Source organism: Podarcis bocagei (genome assembly GCF_964188305.1).
Source record: "Podarcis bocagei genome assembly, chromosome: 1".
NCBI lineage: Eukaryota > Metazoa > Chordata > Lepidosauria > Squamata > Lacertidae > Podarcis > Podarcis bocagei.
The window spans coordinates 5,231,640-5,250,960 of record NC_138125.1 but is presented as its reverse complement, the minus strand read 5'-3'; the positions used below and the strand labels follow the sequence as shown (position 1 = coordinate 5,250,960).

Here is a 19,321-nt window from a genome sequence, read left to right as displayed (position 1 = left end):
GCGGGGGCGCCCCTCAAAACTCCCCCCCTCGGACTCCTCTCGGAATAAGGGGGTCCCGAGCTCCCCCCTTTTTGCTGCTTCTCTCTCGGCTCCGAGGTCGGGGGTCCCTTCGCTCAAAGTTGGAGGACTTTTTCAAGCTGTGGGGCTGGGTTTTTTTTGGGGGGGGGTTGCGTTTCTGTGGGGCGCTCAGATTTGGAGGCGAGCTTTCAAACTCGAGGGGTGTTCCTCTTGGGAACCCCGGGTTGTTTTGAATCAAGGGGGGGTGCTGCTTTTCTCTGGGGCGGGAGCAAAGCATTGCAAAAAAAAAAAAAACCCCACAAGATCGGGGGCTGGCTTTCTTTGGAAGGGACGCGGGGGGGGTCGAAGTTTGGGGGCTCTAACTTTGTGCCTTCGGAGAGCCTTTTGCACGGGGAGTTGTGGGGCAGAGGGGGGGCTGGCAGCTCATCCAGCCAGGATACTGCGCTCCCCTCCTTCATTTGTGTGCCTGGAAACAGAGTTGCAATATGTGGGGTGCCTCTGTGCCCCCCTCCAATAAGCTATGCGCCCCCCCCAATCCGTGTGCTTGGAAACTGGGTCTCTGGAAACAGAGTTGCAATGTGTGGGGTGCCTCTGTGCCCCCCCTCCAGTAGGCTATGCCCCCCCCACTTTGTGTTCCTGGAAACTGGGTCTCTGGAAACAGAGTTGCAATGTGTGGGGTGCCTCTGTGCCCCCCCTCCAGTAGGCTATGCCCCCCCCCACTTTGTGTTCCTGGAAACTGGGTCTCTGGAAACAGAGTTGCAATGTGTGGGGTGCCTCTGTGCAACCCCCACCCTCCCCATAGGCTGTGCAGTCACTTGGCTGGACTCCTCCGGTCAAGCAGCCAGGGGAATAAGCCGAATTCCCTTCTGTCTCCGGCTTGCTTGGATCAGCTGTGATGGCGCATACTTGGGTGGCATCCTTTGGCTGCCTGGAGTTCCATGGAAATAACAGCACACGGAGGAGCATCTCTGCCTCGATGCTTCTGGCTCGAAATCCTTCCTCCCAAAGGGATGGGGCTTGGCTGAGGTGGCTGGGGCTCGGAAACGGCCTGTGGGTGCCCCCCCAGATGCTAGAAACTCAGATATATAAGCCGTGCACCAATTGGCTCCTTAAAATCAGGGTTGCAGTCACCGAAATGGAATGCCTAGTTGCCAGTTTTGGGGCCAGACAGCTCAAAAGTCATCTTTTTCAATACAACATTTCGCTTCCTGAAATTTATTCTGATCGTGCAGATAAAATACAGTCATACCTTGGTTCTCGGATGTCTTAGTTGACAAACAAATTGGCTCCCAAATGCCGAAAACCTGGAAGTGTGTGTTCTGGTTTTCGAATGTTTTTCGGAAGCCAAACGTCCGACGGGGCTTCAGATCGAGTGCAGGAATCTCCTGCAGCCAATTGGAAGCCGCGCTTTGGTTTTTGAATGGTTTCAGGAGTCGAACGAACTTCCGGAATGGATTAGGTTCGAGAACCAAGGTATGGCTGTATCACGAGTTCTACAGGATGTGGCATTAGCGTGTGAAAACAGTCTAGATCCCATGTTCCCCAGGCATGCGCCTCCTGGGCATCATCACTTGGTCACAAGTGGCCAATTGTTGTTGTTTAGTCGTGTCCGACTCTTCGTGACCCCCTGGACCAGAGCACGCCAGGCACTCCTGTCTTCCACTGCCTCCCGCAGTTTGGTCAAACTCATGCTGGTAGCTTTGAGAACACTGCCCCACCATCTCGTCCTCTGTCGTCCCCTTCTCCTTGTGCCCTCCATCTTTCCCAACATCAGAGGCTTTTCCAGGGAGTCTTCTCTTCTCATGAGGTGGCCAAAGTCTTGGAGTCTCAGCTTCAGGATCTTTCCTTCCAGTGAGCGCTCAGGGCTGATTTCCTTCAGAATGGATAGGTTTGATCTTCTTGCAGTCCATGGGACTCTCAAGAGTCTCCTCCAGCACCATAATTCAAAAGCATCAATTCTTCGGTGATCAGCCTTCTTTATTGTCCAGCAGCCAGGTGCAAAATGCGCCTGGCAAATTTCAAACACTGCTCCCACCATCCCTGACTATTGGCCATGCTGGCTGGGGTTGCAGGGAGTTCCCCATCCTGGGTTTAATGCTCATGACATTTTGGGGCTCAGTTTTGGCATGGAAAGCCTGTTGGCTGACAATGTGCAAGGCTGGATGGCAATTAAATGGCCCTGAATGTGCGCATAGGGTTAGAAAAATCGCAGCAGGGAAACCCTTTTTCCCGCCTGTTATTCTCACCACCCCCAATTCTCAACAGCTTGATGGAGTTACACCACCAGCCCTTCCCCTTTGTGTTTTTTGGGACTTGGTGACCACACTGATAAGGGAGAGGGATGATAATGTTGCAGCACACATGGACCCCGAGGGATTTGTGGAGACTCCAGGCCTGGCCCTCCGATGGGGAGATAAGGGGAGTTATTTCCACTTGCGATTTGTAAGAGTTTGAAGGGAAAATTGGTTGCAGGGCTGGGTCTGCGTTAAGACCGCACTCTGGTCTAGTGTGCTGGGCCAAAGTTTTGTCCTGCATATGACCCTTTAATGCAAGTGGGGCTTCACTCTGCACCAGGGATGGAGGGAAACCCTGGGTCTCCAGATGTTGTTGGACGACAACAAGCATCAGCCCCAGCCAAAGTGGCCAAAGGTCATGGGAGTTTTGCCTCTCCAGATGTTGCTCCAAATTCCCCATCGCTGCTCCGCATCTAGAATGCAGAGTTCAACTTGTTGGTTTTAGGTGTTGTGCAATAGTCCTGAAATATGTGAGATCCTGGTGCAATCTTGCTCGCTAAGAAAGATCACTTTTAGTTGCCACATAGGTTGGGTGCTGAGGTTTATGGGATGGTCTCCCCACCTGTATCAACTTCTGTAAGTAGCAATGTATTGCATTCAGTTTTGGGGGAGCTTGGATAATGGAAGTTTCTATAATCGTCCCTCCCACCTGCATTCCCTAAGCAGCCTTTGGCAAGGCACTGTCTTCAGCCTTCAGTCCTCCAGCTAACCCCCTGCCTTGCAGGGTTGTTGTACAGGCGACGTGCAAAGTGCTTGAATTGCAAAGTGTAGTAGTAGTTGTGGATGCTGTAGTCTTTGGAAGTAGGTGGTTGGGCTGGCACTGAAACCACATTTCTCCTCTGTGGAATGATAGTATGTGTGCAAGTTAGCCTGTTGCATCAAAAGCAATAGTTTTGCAGCACCTTAAAATGAAGTTGGTATTTTCCAACCAAGAAATATCAAAGGGATGCCCCCAGCATGAATCTGCTAAAATAGAAGTTACTTGAAAGTTTGATTCTGTCCAATTGGGCATGAATCGAGACAATGGTTTCCTGAGAGCATTGCTAACAAGTGTTAGCAATGATAACTGTACCAATTACTGCTATTGTGATCAGTTGGTGTGCTTGCTTTGCATACATTTAAGCTTTAATTGAGTTGCCACAGTTGGTTATTTTTTGCATTCCATTGCTATTTGATTCTGTTTTACATTCCCCACCCCCCAGTGTCCTTGTGTAAATTTTACACACATGAACGTGCCTCTGTCAACTTCAGCATGCCTCATGCATCTGAGGAAGTGGACTCTGAGCTGCAAAAACATCTGCTGAAATACAAGACAGTCATACCTTGGAAGTCGAATGGAATCCGTTCGACTTCCCAAACATTCGACTTCCAAAGCGAGGCTTCTGATTGGACGTTCGGCTTCCTAAAGAACATTCAAAAACTGGAACACTCACTTCCAGTTTTCGATCGTTCTGGAGTCAAAACGTATGAGTTCCAGGGTGTTTGAAAACCAAGGTACGACTGTATAGGTGTTTTTTATATTGTTTTGCACATTGAGGGCAGAAAGGCACAATTAATAAATACTTTTGCTAATGGCCATAAGAATGATGGCCCCAGATTAACTTCTGTTGCCCCCACTGCTGATTATTATATATTTCATTTATTTGTCACTTTTCTCGCAGTGGCTCATCTGTCAGACACACAGCAAAGCTGAAAAACCTATAAAAACAAGTGCACTGGTGGCTGGAGCCGATGGAAGTTGCAGTCCAACAACATCTGGAAGGCAGAGAGTTGGGGAAAGCTTTTATGGGGATTTATGCCATACTCCTAAACAAATTCGCAGGGGCCATTTAGCACCCCCCCTTTCCCCCCACCTCTTCCTCATCTGCCAACCCACCTCTTGCAAGGATTTGTGCTCCCTGAGAATACAAGTCCCAACATTATCTGCCATTTTGCTTCTTGCCCGGGTTCTGAGTCTTGTTCAAGAGGTGCGAGAAGCCAAGCTTGTGCCTATATGAGGCCCTGCCATCGAGAGCTGAAACTCTGAAATCCAGTGTGGTGCAGATGATGCCAAGGTTGCAGGTTCGATCCCTGTATGGCGCAGCTGAATATTCTTGCATTGCAGGGGGTTGGAATAGATGACCCTCAGGATCCCTTCCAACTCCACGATTCCATGATTCAGGACAGCTAAGAAACTCCTTCACGCAGCCTCATTCCCTGGACCAGTGGCATCACTCTCTACAAGGAACACATGACTTCATCTGATCCTCCTTGTTTCTCCGTGAGATAACCTTGCAGAGTAGTTTGACTTACCCTGTGGCCATCACGGTCCATTGCTATCACTACTTGTGTGGCTTCCGTAGTGAATTTCCTAATTGGAAATTCTGCGGCTTGGCTTTCTGGCCACTTCTTTCATTCTGGGACTTGCAAAGGTTTGTGATTACTTGGGACGGGGAAACAACCCTGCGCTTAATTTGTATTTTTGTCATGCATGCTGCTGTCAAGTCCTTGCGGCTTGTGATTTTAAGAAAAGCCCTGCCGGATCAGGCCCTGGCTTATCTACAGGATTGTATCTACGAGACCACCTCTCCTGGTCTGCCCCGCAGAGGACCTTAATGTCCATGAATAAGCATAGTTTAGAGGTCCCGGGCCCTAAGGAAGTCAGACTATCCTCCACCAGGGCCAGGGCCTTCTCAGTGATGGCTCTGACTTGGTGGAATGCTCTGTCCCACGAGACTAGGGCCCTGCAGGATTTAACCTTCTTCCGTCGGGCATGTAAGACAGAGCTATTCTGCCTGGCATTTACCGTATTTTTTGCACCATAACACTCACTTTTTTCCTCCTAGAAAGTAAGGGGAAATGTCTGTGCGTGTTATGGAGCGAATGCCTGCGGGTGACAGTGGGGATCTGCTGCAGTCGTGAGCAGAGGATCCATGGTTCCCCTTCCTTCCCTCCTCCGTGGTTACAAAGCATGGATCCACATGGATCCTCAGGATTTTTGCATTGGGCTGCTCCAAACTCACTGTCAGATCACATGTCTGTGGCCACAGCATGAACCACAAAAATCATATATCCACTATTTTGTTTAGAATATTTTTTTTCTTGTTTTCCTCTAAAAACTACGTGCGTGTTATGGTCTGGTGCGTGTTATAGAGCGAAAAATGCGGTAATTTGAATTCAGCCTGATCTTTTATTTCCCTTCCCTTCTCTTCCCTCCCCCTCCCCTTTTATGAAGATCACTCGCTCTGAGACCTCACAGAATCCTTTCACAGAGTCTAAGACAAGGATCTCCGGAATATTAGCCTTGTTTCGCCATCCTAGGCTTCATCAGTAGTACAAACCCATATATGATATTACAGAACAGTGGATCTTATAGTACAGTAGTAGCGAAAAAAGGCTAATATTCCAGAAATCCTTGTCTTAGACTCTGTGAATTCTGTGGATTCTGTGGAACTGCAACAACCTTTTGTGCAGATTGTTGGACTCTATGAACAGGCAGGTGGAATAGACACTTTCACATATATGGACCTTATGCATAAACTGATTAGAGAAAGAACTGATCCACTGGGTCTCCTACTTTCTTCGTTGAACTTTATGGGCTACTTATGTTGAAATCTACAATTCAATACAATGAATAGTATATATTAATTTTTCAAACGTACAGCCGGTTACGTCTTGTGTGTTTACTATTTATTTATTGGGTATTTGTATGCTGCAGGTAAGAGATGGGAAACTTCAGGGCTCCAGAGACCAGATCTGGCCCCTTCGACCTCATCTGTTTGACTCTAGGAACTCCCCCCAGCTGCACTTTTCTCCAACCAAGCGGTTGTCTTTAAGAGTTTTAGCCTGTCTGGAATGTGGCCTTGAACTCTGTTGAATCCTGCTTGCTTGCCAGATTGGACGGAGGAGCGTGCAAGTTTGTGTAGGGACTAGCCTGCTGTGCAAAGGTGGAATTCCCAGGTGTGGCTCCTCCCACTTCCTGCCCCTGGCCCCGCCCACCACTGGCATGTGACCGCTGGGAGATGACCCAGAGGGAATGCAGTTCTCAGGCTGAGAAAGGTTCCCCATTGCCGCTGCAAGTAACTCTACCAAAGTACGTTGTATTGTTCACACCCATGACAAGGGCTTTTACCTAGTCCTCAAGGCAGTTCTTCTGGCCAAACCCAAAGGAGCGAAAGGTTGCAGCTGGTCCCCGCCCCCCACGTCCCCTCTGCTTCCTCATGTCCTGCAATGTTGCTCAGTTCCATTTTCAGGTGGCAATTGTGCTGACTTGGCGATGGATGCCACACATTCATTAACCCCCCTCCCAAAAAATAGATCCCAAGTTCTGTAAAGCACAGTGGGGTTTTTTGCTCCTTGCCTTGTGAAGGGTAGATCTGGAAGATGAGCAGAGTTTGCTCTTAGTATCATCAAACTGTAGACTTGGAGGGTGTCATGGGCGGTTGAAGTCCCGGCTGGGGACGTCGGGACCGGGGGCAAGATGGCGGGGTGGGAGCAGGAACAGGAGTCAGGAAGCCAAGAGTCTGAGGGTCAGGAAGCAAGGAGTCACGAAGACATCTGAAGGCAGCCCTGTTTAGGGAAGTATTTAATATTTAATGCTGTACTGTTTTTAACATTTGATTGGGAGCCGCCCAGAGTGGCTGGGGAAACTCAGCCAGATGGGCGGGGTATAAATAATAAATTATTATTATTATTCTCCCTCCGCAGGGGCAGAGTGCGATGGCGGTTTCAGCAGCGATATACCACCAAGCGAAGCGGTCATCGCTGTCTGCCCCTACATACTGGCTCTGGGTCGTATATCGCTGTATCTCCCATGCCTATACCTCCAGCTTGTCAATATCCTTCCTAAGCTGAGGTCCCCAGAGCTGGGATGGTAACTCTCCATCTTGTGAAGGCATCAGCAGCTTCCTAGCACCGGGGGAACACACTGCAGTTGTAGACCGCATGGCTGGATATGCTAACTGGCCCTGGACCTAAATTGCAGCTAGGATTTAAAATGAATTTGAAGGACTGCAGTCTTGAAACGGCTCCTGTTCCCAAGGCAGGTGTCGAAGGGGCCGTTCCAGAGCTAGCAGCTTGCAGACTGCAGGGCTTGTTCGTTTTTTATTGGATTAATAGATCATGGCAAAAAAGAGCCCTTGATGAAGATTAATAGGGAGAAAAGGGGTTCCCACTGAGAAGAGTTAATATCTAGTTATTTTACCAGCAGGGAACTTCATGCAGGAGCTGCCAGCTAAATGCTCAGGAACTGGAAGTGTGTATTTGTGTGTGTGTGTGTGTGTGTGCATAATTGGTTGGCAAGCAGGTTTGGGTTGTGTTGGCTGATGAGCATCTTTGACATCTAATCTCCAAAACTCGGGGCAATTGCATGCAGGACAGCCTTACGGGAGAAGTTAAGCACATTTTCCTGCTAGAACTGCTTTGCAGCTGCACGGTGATCTGTGTTGAAAGGGGAGGAAGGGAACTGTTGCAGTGAATTTATATATTTAAAAAATGCAAATGTGTATCACGTTGGATGTGTATCGTCCAACTTTACCAGCTGGATTCCCTGCATGTGAATTTGGGTACAAAAAAGGAGCTTCTGTTGCAAGGCCAACCCCCATATTCTGAAGAAGACAGTGACTTGTCCGTGCTGACGAAAGATACAAGGCTATGTTGTTTTTCTTGTAGCTTGTTTTGGTCATCGTGGCATCTTTTTAAAGCTTGACAGCTACTTCGTAAAACGGGCAGATTCTTCTGTATTTATCTCTTCCTGCATTTAGCCTTCAGGAGAGTATCTTTACAACCGGGCCTTTTATTTTCTGTTAGGCTTCGTTTTCTGGTGTGCCCATCGCGTTGTGATTCATTCTTCCCCTCTCTCTTCCCCTCTTTTTTTTTCTGGTGTTCCTCTTCCAAGAGAATTCTGGGTTGTGTTTGACTTTTTTCTCTTCCTCCTCCTCCTCCTCCTCTCCCTCCTTTTAAAATTCATGTTTTCGAGAGAGCGAGAGCACTGAAGGGGAGGAAGAAAATCCCAAATCTGTAAGCAATTATCCTATTGCATGCAAGGCAGTCCTATGGAGAGTTTAATTCAGAGCAGATGTAGAAAAAGGCATGTGAATTCCAAATTTCAGATGATCTCAACTCCTTCCTCCCCTTTTTATTTTCCAAATGCGCTCAAAACAGGACGGGGTTTTACAAATCATGAAGAGGTCTTTTTTTCTTTTCAGAAACGCCCTTTTAAGATCTTCCACGTATCGTGTGAAATGTTTGTAAGGGGGGGGGGATTTTATCTTGTTCCCTTCTCTTGCCACACCCCACTATCTCCCAAGGAAGTTCCACAAGTAAATGTGATCTGCAATTCTTGTCAACTTTCAGTCTTAAGGACTCCGTTCCTCTTCATTCGGCATATGAGTTTTTGTACTTGATTTTGCCTTGTAGACATGTTCTTGCCAACAGTTTCTTCCAAAATAGTTCACTTTTCCCCTCTGACATGTGAATTTTGGTCCGTATACACTGCTTTGCATGCACTTTTTGGCTGGAGAACTGCAACCCGAAAACTTTGAAGAAGTGTGAATTTGGAGGAATAAGCTGTGTTTCTATAAATGTATTGCTTCAGTATTTCCACCCGCCACCCCTAGGCCAGAAGCACCATTTTTGTTTCATGCCGTTGGGCGATGCCTCTATTTTTTTCCCTGCTGCGAATCTGGCATCTTGGAGCGTGTGGACGTTAAACTTAAATAATCGACTGGGGGAAATTTAAGAACTGTTGCATTGATTCCCTTGCAAGGGAAGCATTGCAGCGCTGTTCAGGGGTTGTCTTCAACCACAAACCTTAATCGCCCTTTCCACCAAAATCTACCTTTAGGAAAGTCTGCTGAGGAGAGATGCTGGACGCAGTAAATCTCATTTGGTCCAAAAATCCCGTTCTCTCAGTGGCCAGCCAGAAGCCTATGGGATGCCCCAAACAAGGGCCTGATCTCAGCCTCATTCTCTCCTCTTGCAGTTTCCAGCAGCTGATATTCAGAAGCATTTTAGACACAATAATATTTATTATTTTCATACAAAAACATAACAAAAGAGAGAATAAACAACAATAAAAGAGAAAAAGGAGTAAAATAAAAAGGGGAAAAAACACCAAAAAGAATATAAAACATAAAATACATCCAATCGCCACGTAAATTAAAACTTAATTAATTAATTAAAATCCATCTTCATCAGCATATTACTTGACTTCCTTTAATCTCTTCCATCTGAATTTCTTAGTGATTATATACAGCAGTTTCCAATAGCATTATTTCATAAAACCATATCATATTTCCTAACTTTCCTTATCGTACTTTCTTATTTAATTACTTAATCCTAATTTAGTCCTAGGCCTAATTAATTCTTTCAAGTGGCTACATATCTTTAATATTACAATATTTATTCAAATAGTCTTTGAATTTCTTCCAGTCTTCTTGGTGTTCCTCTTCTTTCTGGTCGCGGATTCTCCCAGTGAGATCAGCCAGCTCCATAAAATCCAGTAGCACTTTCCTCCATGAATTTGTCTAATCTTCCTCTAAAGCCGTGTTCCCAACCCCCAAGCAAGACATCTGAAGACAGCCCTTTTTTAATGATTGATGTTTTAATGTATTTTTAATCTTTTGTTGGAAGCCACCCAGACTGGCTAAAGAAACCCAGCAAGGTGGGCAGGGTGCAAATAATAAATTATTATTATTGGGTCGCCAGCTGTTTTCGGACTACAATTCCCACCGTCCCTGACCACTGCTCTTGCTAGCTAGGGATGATGGGAGTTGTAGTCCAAAAACAGCTGGAGACCCAAGACTGGGAAACGCTGCTCTAAAGCCCATCTAGGTTGGTGGCCTCTATTGCCTGCTGTGGAAATGACTTCCATCGCTTAACTGTCCGCCTCATAAAGTACTTTCTTTTATAGAATCATAGAATCATAGAGTTGGAAGAGACCACAAGGGCCATCGAGTCCAACCCCCTGCCAAGCAGGAAACACCATCAGAGCACTCCTGACATATGGTTGTCAAGCCTCTGCTTAAAGACCTCCAAAGTAGGAGACTCCACCACACTCCTTGGCAGCAAATTCCACTGTCGAACAGCTCTTACTGTCAGGAAGTTCTTCCTAATGTTTAGGTGGAATCTTCTTTCTTGTAGTTTGGATCCATTGCTCCGTGTCCGCTTCTCTGGAGCAGCAGAAAACAACCTTTCTCCCTCCTCTATGTGACATCCTTTTATATATTTGAACATGGCTATCATATCACCCCTTAACCTCTCCAGGCTAAACATGCCCAGCTCCCTTAGCCGTTCCTCATAAGGCATCGTTTCCAGGCCTTTGACCATTTTGGTTGCCCTCCTCTGGACACATTCCAGTTTGTCAGTGTCCTTCTTGAACTGTGGTGCCCAGAACTGGACACAGTACTCCAGGTGAGGTCTGACCAGAGCAGAATACAGTGGCACTATTACTTCCCTTGATCTAGATGCTATACTCCTATTGATGCAGCCCAGAATTGCATTGGCTTTTTTAGCTGCCGCGTCACACTGTTAGCTCATGTCAAGTTTGTGGTCAACCAAGACTCCTAGATCCTTTTCACATGTAGTGCTCTCAAGCCAGGTGTCCCCCATCTTGTATTTGTGCCTCTCATTTTTTTTGCCCAAGTGCAATACTTTACATTTCTCCCTGTTAAAATTCATCTTGTTTGTTTTTGCCCAGTTCTCTAATCTGTCAAGGTCGTTTTGGAGGATTCTCTCTGGAATCCTCCAACATCCAGCTTCATTGAACGACCACCAGTTTTAGCGTTAAAGAGAGGAAGGGAAATATTTCTCCGTCGTTTTGTCCATGCCGTGCATTGTCAAACCGATGATGACTCTTCAACGAAGCATTCATTTAAAAAATCAGTACGCAAAGCTGAGTTAATTGTATGCGCTTTGAACTTGCTAAAGGTAAGGTACCCCTGACAGTGAAGTCCAATCGCGAGCGACTCTAGGGTTGCGGCGCTCATCTTGCTTTATTGACCAAGGGAGTCAGCGTACAGCTTCCGGGTCATGTGGCCAGCAGGACTAAGCCGCTTCTGACGAACCAGAGCAGCGCACGGAAACACCATTTCCCTTCCCGCCAGAGCGGTACCTATTTATCTACTTGCACTGGCGTGCTTTCAAACTGCTAGGTTGGCAAGAGCAGGGACCGAGCAACGGGGGCTCACCCCGTCGCGGGGATTCGAACCGCCGACCTTCTGATCGGCAAGTCCTAGGCTCTGTGGCTTAGACCACAGCGCCACCCGCGTCGCCTTGAACTTGCAAATGTGAGAGCAAAACTTTCCTTTGTTTTTCAATCCGTGTGAATGCATTACCTTGGCCTCTCTGGTTCTCGCTACCAGAGGCCTCATTCCTCCAACATAAAGGCATCTGAGAGGGCAGCTGCGTGAAGTACGATTGGTGGTGGTCAAGCGGAAACAGGAAATAGCCCATCAAAGAGGCACTTCCTCTTCAGGGCCTTTGAGAGTTGCTGTCATTGTTCTGGGGCAGTGGGCATTTCCTTTTCTTGTGCCAATTTGCTGCCAGCGTGTCTGGACTATCGGCAATCGGAACGAGGGTTCCCCTCCTGCGAAGGATGAAGGAGAAATTTGGTTTGGATTGCATTTAAAGGCAGACTTGCCTGCTTCACCCATTTTGAAATAACGTGCACCAAAACTCAGCCATCTTTCGAAATTTTCATTTTCTGAATTTTGCAATGCAGTTCTCCAGGCAAATAACGCATACAGAAAATGCATATACTTAGATAGACAGAGGTGAAAATATTAGCCAAAATAAGTGCACCAAAATGCCTTACATCGGGGGAAATTGCTTTGCAGAAACGCGCACATTAGATGAAATTGCATACAAATTCTCAGGACTAGGAGAATTTTGCAGTAAAACACTGGTGAATTTTTATGTGGACCGTTGCTTAAGAAGAAGAAAAGCAAACTATTGTAGGAAACTGGGGGATTGGACCTAAGACTGGACAGGTAGAGAAAAAACTAAATTGACAGATCCACCCATTCTTACCTCCTGCCCACTATGACTCTGGGAATCGTGGCCTTTGGGTGGTGCAATTTAAATACACACTTGAGGAAGCAGCTTTAATCTTCGGTCTGTGGAAGGGAAATGGAATTGCCCTTGTTTATGGTGCTCTAGAACTTCACCATCCAAAAATAGGAAGTCTCTGCTGCAAGGAGCATGCAATCTCTGTTTTGATAAAGGGGACAGAAAAGAGATGAATGAGCTCAGTTCCTTTCTGGTGAATCCAACTGCTAACATCGGCAGCAAAGACATTCAGCGGTGTGTGTCTCCTCTCTCCCGCTCCCCCCCCCCCCCCGTTGGATGTCATCTCTGCTATGGCCTTGGGACCGGAAGCCTTTAAATCTTTTTCATTGTTCAGATCAAATCTCTCTAACTGGAGCTCTGAGCACATGAAATCCCGTTGGGGTCGATGCCACGGCTTGTGTGCTGCCGAGCTCCTGGAATGCTCAGCTTTGGTTGGGTAGAATCCAGCAGGGAGCAACAGTATCAGGACAACGAATGGTTAAAGAAGACCCCTTGGCTTCCAGCTCTCATGGACAGGGAATTTGAACAAAGGAAAAGGCAACAGAGGTTGATTCTGTGATGCTCAGGGGGACTTTCAACGAACAAGCAGTTGGAGGAGCACATTTAAAGATAGATGATAGATGATAGATAGATAGATAGATAGATAGATAGATAGATAGATAGATAGGACCACAAGAGCAGAGTGTAATTTGTTGTTGTTATTATTATTATTATTATTATTATTATTATTATTATTTATACCCCGCTTCCCCAGCCACTCTGGGCGGCTTCCAACAAAATATTAAAATACAGTGGTACCTCAGGTTAAGAGCTTAATTCATTCTGGAGGTCTGTTCTTAACCTGAAACTGCTCTTAACCTGAAGCACTACTTTAGCTAATGGGGCCTCCTGCTGCTGCCAGAGCACGATTTCTATTCTCATCCTGAAGCAAAGTTCTTAAGTCGAGGTACTATTTCTGGGTTAGCAGAGTCTGTAACCTGAAGTGTCTGTAACCTGAAGCGTCTGTAACCCGAGGTACCACTGTACAGTAATACATCAAACATTAAAAGCTTCCCCAAACAGGGCTGCCTTCAGATGTCTTCTAAAAGTCTGGTAGTTGTTGTTCTCTTTGACATCTGGTGGGAGGGCGTTCCACAGGGCGGGTGCCACTACCGAGAAGGCCCTCTGCCTGGTTCCCTGTAGCTTTGCGTCTCGCAATGAGGGAACCGCAGAAGGTCCTCAGCGCTGGACTTCAGCGTCTGGGCAGAACAATGAGGGTGGAGACGCTCCTTCAGATATACTGGACCGAGGCTGGTTAGGGCTTTAAAGGTCAGCACCAACACTTTGAAATGTGCTCGGAAATATACTGGGAGCCAACGTTGGTCTTTCAGGACCGGTGTTATGTGGTCTCGGCAGCCGCTCCCAGTCACCAGTCTAGCTGCTGTATTCTATATTAGTTGTAGTTTCCAAGTCACCTTCAAAGGTAGTCCCCTTTAGAGGACAGTGTTTGTGAATTGCAATCTGAGCAGAGATTGAGAGGGTTTGGCTTAGGTGATTCACCCCATCCCTAGAACAGATAAAATAGAGCTTTTTTTGGGGGGGGGGATATTTGCAGGAAAGGGAGACCAGGATGTTTTTGGTTCTGTGCAGCTGCTTCCTTACAATGGCAAGTTGAATCGCCTGAGGCCTTTTTAACGTTTCAGGTGGTTGAGGTACGTAAAAATATGTTGGAAGAAGGGGGTAGGTAGACCTTTTGCTCTTTTAAAACGAGAACTTGGGAACTTCCATCCAGTGAGACTGACTGATAGCCGAATCTAGTCCAACCAACTTGCAATGCAGGAAATTTTTGCCCAACATGGGGCTTGAATCCACGACTCTTGAGCTTAAGAGTCTCATGCGCCACCAACTGAGCTGTTCCACATGTGGAACAGAGGAAAGTTGTTTTTCACAAAGGAGCCATAAATTAGGAGGCTAATTCACCAGTGAAGTGGGAGCTGGACCATCAAGAAGGCCGATCGCTGAAGAATTGATGCTTTTGAATTCTGGTGCTGGAGGAGACTCTTGAGAGTCCCATGGACTGCAAGGAGATCAAACCTATCCATTCTGAAGGAAATCAGCCCTGAGTGCTCACTGGAAGGACAGATCCTGAAGCTGAGGCTCCAATCCTTTGGCCACCTCATGAGAAGAGAAGACTCCCTGGAAAAGACCCTGATGTTGGGAAAGATGGAGGGCACAAGGAGAAGGGGACGACGGAGGACGAGATGGTGGGACAGTGTTCTTGAAGCTACTAACATGAGTCTGACCAAACTGCGGGAGGCAGTGGAAGACAGGAGTGGCTGGCGTGCTCTGGTCCAGGGGGTCACAAAGAGTCGGACAACAACAACAATTCACCAGTGGCTATTCAGTTTCTCTGTGGCTGGAGGCAGCAAGCCTGTCGATTCCAATTCCTGGTGGACAGAATTGACCCCTCCGTTAGGCTGGGAGACTGTAACTGGCCCAGGGTCAGCCAAAGAGCTTCATAATGGCCCATTCTAGTCCAGCCTCCTGTTCTCACAGTGACCAACCAGATGCCTGTGGGAAACCCACAAGTAGGATTCGAACACAAGAGACGGCTCCCCGCCTGTGGTTTCCAGCATCTGGTATTCAGAAGCATTGCTGCCTCCAACTGTGGAGAAACAGCACCGCCTTCATATGGCCGACGCAGGATTTGAACCCGTGTCTCCCAGGTCCTAGCCCAAAGCTCTCTAACCACTCCAACCACACTGATCCATTGCTTCATGAGAACCCCTTCCGGCTGGTTGCAAGGCCCAAGGCTGCCTTCTGCCTTGTGGTCAGCGATCACGAGCCATGCCTCCTTTTCCAATAAATAAAACCCCAGTATAACACTTAATTCAGAGCTTGGAGGTAGTTGTCTGGCCAGCTCTACAAGGTTGGCTTCAGGACGTTCTCCTCCTGGGCCAGCTGGAGCCGAAGAGAAACATTTCAGCAAAAAAATAAGATCCTCCAGGGAAATTTGAGTCATCTGATTTAATTCCTTTCCCCCCTCATGGAGGCTGGTTCTCCCATGTTTGGGAGTTGGCAAATGGTTTTTAATTAATTGCATTTGCTGCATAGCTGCCCTGTTCCCTCACAGCAGGGCTGCGCAGTAGCAGGGCAAGCCAAACACTTCCACGCAGCGTGATTAAATCGGAAAGAGTCTTCCGTGCATCTAGGAATTGGGGTGTCCCACGTGCCCTGCTTTGCAGAGGGCAGCTGAGCTTTTGAAAGGCTGTCTTTTAAAAAGATTTTTAAAAGGATCCCAAGAAGGGAGGCTTTCAGGGGCCGTGGCTTTCCCCATCACAAGGTTCCCCATCACCTGGGCAGCAGGCAGGGACACAGCACAGTCTTCCTCACTAGGGAGAACGTGCATTGCGTTCTTATCTAAACTACGGAGGTTCTTCCTGAGTTTTGCACCTGTGTGTCTAAATTGGCATGCATGCAATTTTCATGCAGATCTGAGCCCTCATTTTTGGATGTGCGAATGAATATAAGGGATGGATCCAAAACTACAGTGAATGCCTTTGTCCTGAATGTGAGTTATTTACACGACAGGCTCAGCCCGGTTGAGGAGTTGTTCATCTGCTCTCTCTCTGAGGATTCATGGTTCTACAAAACAGGAGCAGTGGGACCAGTAATAATAATAAGAATTTATTATTTATACCCCACCCATCTGGCTGGGTTTCCCCAGCCACTCTGGGCGGCTTCCAGCAAAATATTAAAATACAACAATTCATCAAATATTAAAAGCTTCCCTAAACAGGGCTGCCTTCAGATGCTGTCTAAAAGTCAGATAGTTGTTTGTTTCCTTGACACTTGGTGGGAGGGCGTTCCACAGGGAGGGCGCCACTACCGAGAAGGCCCTGTACCTGGTTCGCTGTAACTTGGCTTCTCGCAGGGAGGGAACCGCCAGAAGGCCCTCGGAGATGGGCCTCAGTGTCCGGGCAGAATGATGGGGATGGAGACGCTCCTTCAGGTCTACTGGGCCGAGGCTGCCTAGGGCTTGAAAGGTCAGCACCAACACTTTGAATTGTGCTCGGAAACGTACTGGGAGCCAATGCAGATCTCTCAGGACCGGTGTTATTTGGTCTCGGCGGCCACTCCCAGTCACCAGTCTAGCTGCCGCATTCTGGATTAGTTGTAGTTTCCGAGTCACCTTCAAAGGTAGCCCCACGTAGAGCGCATTACAGTAGTCCAAGCGGGAGATAACCAGAGCATGCACCACTCTGGCGAGACAGTCTGCGGGCAGATAGGGTCTCAGCCTGCGTACCAGATGGAGCTGGTAAACAGCTGCCCTGGACACAGAATTGACCTGCGCCTCCATGGACAGCTGTGAGTCCAAAATGACCCCCAGGCTGGGCACCTGGTCCTTCAGGGGCACAGTTGCCCCATTCAGGACCAGCGAGTCAAGTGGATCATATGGTACAGTCCCCCTCGAACCCCACAAGCAGAATGTGTGCTATTCTTGCACCCTCCTTGCTCGTATCAAAGAAGCACAAGAAAATTGCCTAGCGGATTGTGCCCCGTATTAATTTGCAGGAGGGAGCATCGTCTAGACTTTCTCTGTCGGGTCCCACTAAAATGTCTCACGTTGGCCGGGATCCAGGCCATACTGTGCCTCAAGCGAAGAGTAGGTGTGCCAGGAAAATGTACCTGTGCAGCAAATCGTTCCAGGTGGCTAGAGAGAGAGAGAGAGAGTCCTCTGCCTTTACATCCCTGTTGCTTTTCCTCGAGGAATAGATTATTCTTAGCCAATTAGGGCCATTTGAATCACAGTTTTGCTGTGCTTTGGAGAGCAGGCTTTGATAGAAATTTATAAAACAATACATGGTACGGGGGAAAATTATTCTCTCCCTCTCTTGCAACACCAAAACTCATGAACATACAATGAAGCTGAGCATTGGAAGATTAAGGACAGATAAACAAATTTATTTGGGCAGTACATAGTTAAACTCCCCCCCCCCAGGTCAACTTCACTTTATTCCCCACCCCAAGAAAGGCAACAGTCCCTCAGTTGCGTATAAATGGGCAAAAACAAACCCCGAACGTACACACATGCAAAACCTCAAAACGCAGAACAACTGTTAAACAAGTATATCTGAAATCCTCCAAAAGAATCCTAGCAGGGCAAATAAGGAGAAGAATCGTTTGCTGTCTTTTCAAATGAACTCAAGGGAGGAAGCAACCCAGAACAGACCCTTTTTCCCTTTGACGTTGGGTAACCTGCCCCACGGGACGTGGGTGGCGCTGTGGGTTAAACCACAGAGCCTAGGACTTGCCGATCAGAAGATCGGCGGTTCAAATCCCCGCGATGGGGTGAGCTCCCGTTGCTCGTTCCTGCTCCTGCCAACCTAGCAGTTCGAAAGCACGTCAAAGTGCAAGTAGATAAATAGGTACTGCTCCGGCGGGAAGGTAAACGGCGTTTCCGTGCGCTTCTCTGGTTCGCCAGAAGCGGCTTAGTCCTGCTGGCCACATGACCTGGAAGCTGTACGCCGGCTCCCTCGGCCAATAAAGCGAGATGAGCGCCACAACCCCAGAGTCGGCCACGACTGGACCTAATGGTCAGGGGTCCCTTTACCTTTACTAAGCTGCCCCACCTAAAACCTGGGGCTCCCCAGCTGCTTTGGACCACGACTCCCAACAGTGCCCAGCCGGTGGGATTTGTAGTTCAGCAGCTGGAGGAGCACATAGTTAAACTTTGGAACTCTCTGCCACAGGACGCAGTGATGGCCGGAAGCCTAGGTGTCTTTAGAAGAGGATTGGACACATTGACATCAAAGCCTACTGGCTACGCTCAGCATCCACAGCCAGAGGAAGCAATGCTTCTGAATGCCTGTTGCTGCAAACCCCAGGAGGAGAGGTGCCGACTGTGCTCGGATCCTGCTCACTGGTTTCCTATAATGGGAATCTGTATGTCCACTAAGAGAACAGGTCTACGTGGGACTACCTTTGAAGGTGACCCGGAAACTGCAATTAATCCAGAATGCGGCAGCTAGACTGGTGACTGGGAGTGGCCGCCGAGACCACATAACACCGGTCCTGAGAGATCTGCATTGGCTCCCAGTATGTTTCCGAGCACAATTCAAAGTGTTGGTGCTGACCTTTAAAGCCCTAAATGGCCTCAGCCCAGTATACCTGAAGGAGCGTCTCTAACCCCATCGTTCTGCCCTGACGCTGAGGCCCAGCTCCGAGGTCCTTCTGGCGGTTCCCTCATTGCGAGAAGTAAGGTTACAGGGAACCAGGCAGAGGGCCTTCTCGGTGGTGGCACCCGCCCTGTGAAACGCCCTCCCACCAGTTGTCAAAGAGAACAACAACTACCAGACTTTTAGAAGACATCTGAAGGCAGCCCTGTTCAGGGAAGCTTTTAATATTTAATGCTGTATTGTTTTTAACACTTGATTGGAAGCAGCCCAGAGTGGCTGGGGAAACTCAGCCAGATGGGCAGGGTATAAATAAATTATTATTATTATTATTATTATTATTATTATTATTATTATTATTATTATTATTATTATTATTATTGGCTAGATGGGCCATTGACTTGATTCAGCAGGCTCTTCTTAAGAACCAAGATGCGTAACTTGGGGTAAGGGAAAGGGCTGAACTCGCTTGCCTCCGTGGTCAGGAATATCTTCTGCACAGGATTTGCTCCTCCTTCCGTCTGTGGTGAGGAGTTAGGAGAAGCTCCAGATGCCTGGTGAAGGGAGGCAGGAAGTGGGTCTCCAACCACAGCCTCCTTCCTCCCCCTTCGTCCAATTTAGCTTTGGTAGTTTAGGGAAAACTTGAAGGCCGACTTGGGGGCTGGGGAGAACGGCGGTCAGCTTTCTCGTGAGTAGAGTGGTGTGCAGTGCCTGTATCGCTGTGCACAAAACAAAGCGAGTTGAGGACACGCCGGATTTGAAAGCGCAGCAAAGAGTCTTCGCTTCAAACAATCGCCTTCAGATGGA

General features: G+C 47.9%; 1 protein-coding gene and 1 long non-coding RNA gene across 4 annotated transcripts in view; both read left to right on the top strand.

Annotated features, from left to right (window-relative positions):
• Window positions 1-19,321, top strand: part of LOC308587544 — a 187,879-nt gene that overhangs the window by 96,749 nt on the left and 71,809 nt on the right. The gene's annotated exons all lie outside the window — the stretch shown is intronic.
• The window catches only part of FRMD6 (FERM domain containing 6), a 148,869-nt gene that overhangs the window by 63,214 nt on the left and 66,334 nt on the right, over window positions 1-19,321 (top strand). The window lies entirely within an intron of this gene.